The sequence below is a fragment of the Camelina sativa genome, chromosome 14 (assembly GCF_000633955.1).
Source record: "Camelina sativa cultivar DH55 chromosome 14, Cs, whole genome shotgun sequence".
NCBI lineage: Eukaryota > Viridiplantae > Streptophyta > Magnoliopsida > Brassicales > Brassicaceae > Camelina > Camelina sativa.
This window is the reverse complement of record NC_025698.1, coordinates 18,329,129-18,333,575: the sequence shown is the minus strand read 5'-3', so window position 1 is coordinate 18,333,575 and position 4,447 is coordinate 18,329,129.

Genomic DNA, 4,447 nt, shown 5'->3' with positions numbered 1-4,447 from the left:
AGAGAGTTTTGTTTGGTGGGTCGTTTTTGTTTATTAACGGAGGAGGTTAAAAGCCTCCCTATACATCTTTTTTAAGATTCTTTGCTAAATTGGTTATTTAACAAAAAAATACTTTTCCATGCATTTTCGTATACATGGTTCAAAACTAGTTTAATAATTTATTGGTTATGTGAAAAGAAATAAGAGAATTTTATAAAAACTGTCATGTACAAACATTTTGGTCAATGCAATTTTTCTCTTTTTTTTTGGAAAAATGATTGGCACCTAGACAGAGTATGTTCCAACACATCATCACACATGCAAATTATATTAATGTCTTGTAAACTACATGAACTATTGATTATACATATGGACATGTATAAACTAATGACGGTTATGTGTTGAACACCATAACCATAAATTCCGGTACCGCTCCAATGTACGGCTCGACGGAATCTAGTACCGTCGATTAATCCCGTTTAAGACCCGATTAAAATTTTGACCCGCTAATCAAACCGTTTTTTTTTGGCCAAACCCGATTTATATCGCAAACCCGATTATGATATTAACCAGACAAAACCTACCTCACCAAGTAAAACTCGAGAAACAAAAACACATTTTATTATCGAATCTATGTGTTCTTATCTCTAAAGAGAGTACGAGGAAGAAGCGACATGGTTTAGAATAGAGGATTTGTGTAGGTGAGGGGATTTGGTGAAAGAAAATCTAACTACGAATCCAGCAAATTTTGGAGCTTGTAACAGGTTTGGTCATACTTGAATTTCTCGAAATTGACAAAATAGATCTATGAGATGAAATTGGCAATATAGATCTATGATATTGTGGTTATTTCGGTTTGAAACGTAGATTAGGGAATAGATGCATATAAGTTGTTTGATGTAATAGATGTTTGTGTGAATTTGCTAAGATGGATTTAAGCACGGGTTCATCTAGCATGAGTAGATCTTCTGGAGTTATGAAGAAGTGTGATTGTGGATTCCCAGCAAAGATATTTACATTAGAGATTGAAACTAATCATGGTAGAAATTTTTTTCCAATGTACAAGGTATGTTTGTTGTGTGTGTTGTTTATTTGTAAATCTGGTTAAAATTGGCAACTTTTGAGTGTTTTAAATGGTTGTAGGATGGTGGAACTGAGCACTGCAAGTACTTTAAGTGGTTTGATAAAGAAGAGGTGAGTGGGTGGCCGCGAAACGCCTTGATCCAAGCTGTAGCCGAAAATCGTGAGAAGGTTAAATTGATAGATCACCTCCAAAAGACAATTATGGAATTGCGGAGTGATTTGGAGAAGCATGTTGAAGATGCTGAAAAAGTAATGTTTAAGCATCGATTAATCATCACTGGGTTATCCGGATTGCTTGTATGTGCTGTTGGAACCATTGTGTGTTTGCGTTAAACCCAATTGTCGTATGTGGGTGTGTTGTCGGTTGTTTGTTTCTTGTAAAACTAATTGTCAGTAAGGATTAATTATGGATTTCTTCTTCTGAGTTGTGAGTAACAAACCACATCAAACAAATAAGTCCATCAAACAGATTAATCCAAAACGAGTTTGCTTAAACACATCCGAAAATATTTTGTCTTGAACTACAAAACCCTATAAACCCCGATACGAGTTTCTCTTTGTCACAAATCCATCAAAAAGAGACAAAAAACCAAGTGACAAGAATAAAGTTTACTCGCATACCCATCTAAAAAGGGCTAAAACATTGTTTTCATTACCAAACCACATCAATGTTGAGTAGTTTATCCAAAGAGTAACCTTTGGATCCTTTGGCTTCCTTGTGGTGCAGTTGATGAAACATTTTGGACTTCAACTTCACATTGGGCTGAGGTCCCAGCTTCCTCTTGACCTTCTAGTGCAGCTTCTGATATAAGATTGGAATCACTCCAACTTAAGATCACACAAGGATCAAGAGATCCCAAGCTTATCTTGCGGAAGGTGGAATTCACGAGCTGGCTCTGAAGCACTCTCTCGTGAATCAAGGGGTGGTACGATGGATAGATGGGTGATTGACATGCTCAATCGGTGAGATAATCGACTCGTTCGATCAATGAACGAATGAAGGATGTTGAATCACTCAACAAACTTAATCTGCAGGATTCTGAAGCGCTAAGTGAATCACTCACAAAGAACTAAAGAACAAAGCAATACAAAGACTCAAACTTTGTAAAGAAGAAAACATTTCTATTACTTTAAAATGATCAAGGGTCCTTTACAATGAACAAACAAATGAGCATATATAGGCTCAGCTACACGTTCTAGTGTTCTAAAACAAGAAACAAATCACAACAATTAATGGAAATATGGCGTTGGACTATTAAGTGTAGAATCGGTCCAAATAAGGCGAGTGAGGTGTGCCTTGTATCTCGTTAACTTGGGGAGGAAGTGGTGACGGCTTGGAAGCTTCTTGAATACTTGTGGAAACTCGAATATGCACAAGAATATAATAGGAAGTAGTCGTTGTGCATTGATGACAATTGGGTCCGAAAAAGGCAAGTAATAAGATTGAATCCGCCTGATCCAATGGCTATTATTGCTTGTGAATATCCTCCAAATATTCACTGGTGGCTGTAGAGGTACTCCTGGTTTCCATATGTAGCTTTGGGACACGTCCAAGTGAAGGTAAATGAAAGTTTCCTTATCTAGCTTCAATTAGATCAATGGACATGATTCATAGGGTGGTTTGGACTTGGGTCTTCTCTTGGGTTGTTCTCCATGGGCTTGGGACTTGTGGTGAATCAAATTGGTGTATGGGCTTCCTCTAGGGCTGGTCCAAGTGTCAAAAGGCCGAAACTCTTCATAGCTTGCAATGATGTCTGATTCATTTGCGAGTAGTTCAAGTCCATCAGCGAGTAGTTCATCATGTCTGTGAGCGAGTAGTTCAGCAGGTCCAGTGAATAGTCCAACAAGTACTTCAGCGATGACTTCTTGTGTCATCTTTGAATCAGATGAATGGTAAGTGATTCCTTGATGACTTGGTGTTGCCTCATTAAAAACCTTTCTAGATAAACCCAGTGGGAAAAACCCTAGACAAGGGAAAAAGAGTACAACAGTCATATCCCAACAATGAGATAACTTGACTTGCTGATGCTTGATCCCTCTTGAACCATTGGACTCCTTGGGGTTAATTTGATGATGAATAATTAACCCTTCTCTTTGTGCTTGATCGGAACTCCATTTGGGAAAAGATTATCCAAGATGCTCTTCTTGGACCGGTTTTGTGTGTGGCCTGGTTGGTTCGTCATGCTCCCGGTTTGGTTTAGATCTGATGTCCGCATCATACCCTCTCCCTTGAAAAAGTTTCGTCCTCGAAACTGTACAATCTGCACCAAGAAAAGCAAGTTAGCTTTCATTCGATTTTGGGAGTTTAGGGTCTTACCTCGGTATGGTTTTGGTTTGATGATGCGTGGCGCATCAAGTTGCTCTCCTCTGAGCAAGAAAGATAGGATCACGCCTCTGTTTTGATCCGGTATCATGGTTGATGGTGTAGCATCCTTAGCTCCTCCTTGGATCTGAGCTTGAGCTTTGAGATCCGGTGGTTCCTCTTTAATTAAGCAAGATTTTGGGACTCTTCTAGTCTCCTTAAGGAATGGTGTGAACGTCGGGACTCTTCTAGTCTCCTTAAGGAATGGTGTGACCGCAAATGGTGCTGATTTACCCCGGTTTTGATTTGGAATATTCATGGGTCTCTTCATCCCCGATAAATTGCCTTTATGATCCTCTCTTGTACCTGCAATGTTGTTGACACTTTTGGCGAAGAACAAGTGCATTATTACAGCCATGGGATCAATACAAATATGTAAAATATTTTTGGTTTGAACCATTTCTTTTCTACAAAGTATGGCACTAAGTATATCACAAAGTAAATCAACTATTCGATATGTATTAATAAAAGAAACTGGTTCAATAGGTTTATTTAAAGAACCTACATTTTTCTCACACTCTTTAGATTTTGATAAGTTTATAATGACATCATTCAAATGATTAGAAATAAATTGAAATAATGGGTTACTTACTTGACATAGTTCAACGATGAGTGTATCATTCAAAATCAACAAGGTTGGTTGATTTAATGTTTGATATGGTGGTTCTTCTTGCAGCAAGATGTCAGTGTTAATCTCATCTTCTTTAGTGGCTTGTAACCACGTTTTTAACTCTTGGTTTGGTTGCATGTTATCACACCTTGCTAACCTTTCTGTTTGCTCCACATTTAAGATCCTTTTGGATGTGGTCTCTCGCTCGCCACTATACATGTCTATGGTACCTGTATCTTTCTTGACACTTAAGGATAAAATCAAGTGAATTATACTTGAAGTTGAATCATTTAAAACAAAGTGTTTGAAGCTACGACCAATTGTTAAATTATTCCAATATCGAACAAGATCATATGTTTTACTTACTAGAGTACCATGTAAAGTGCTTGACATCAAATCTCCCCCCCCCCCCC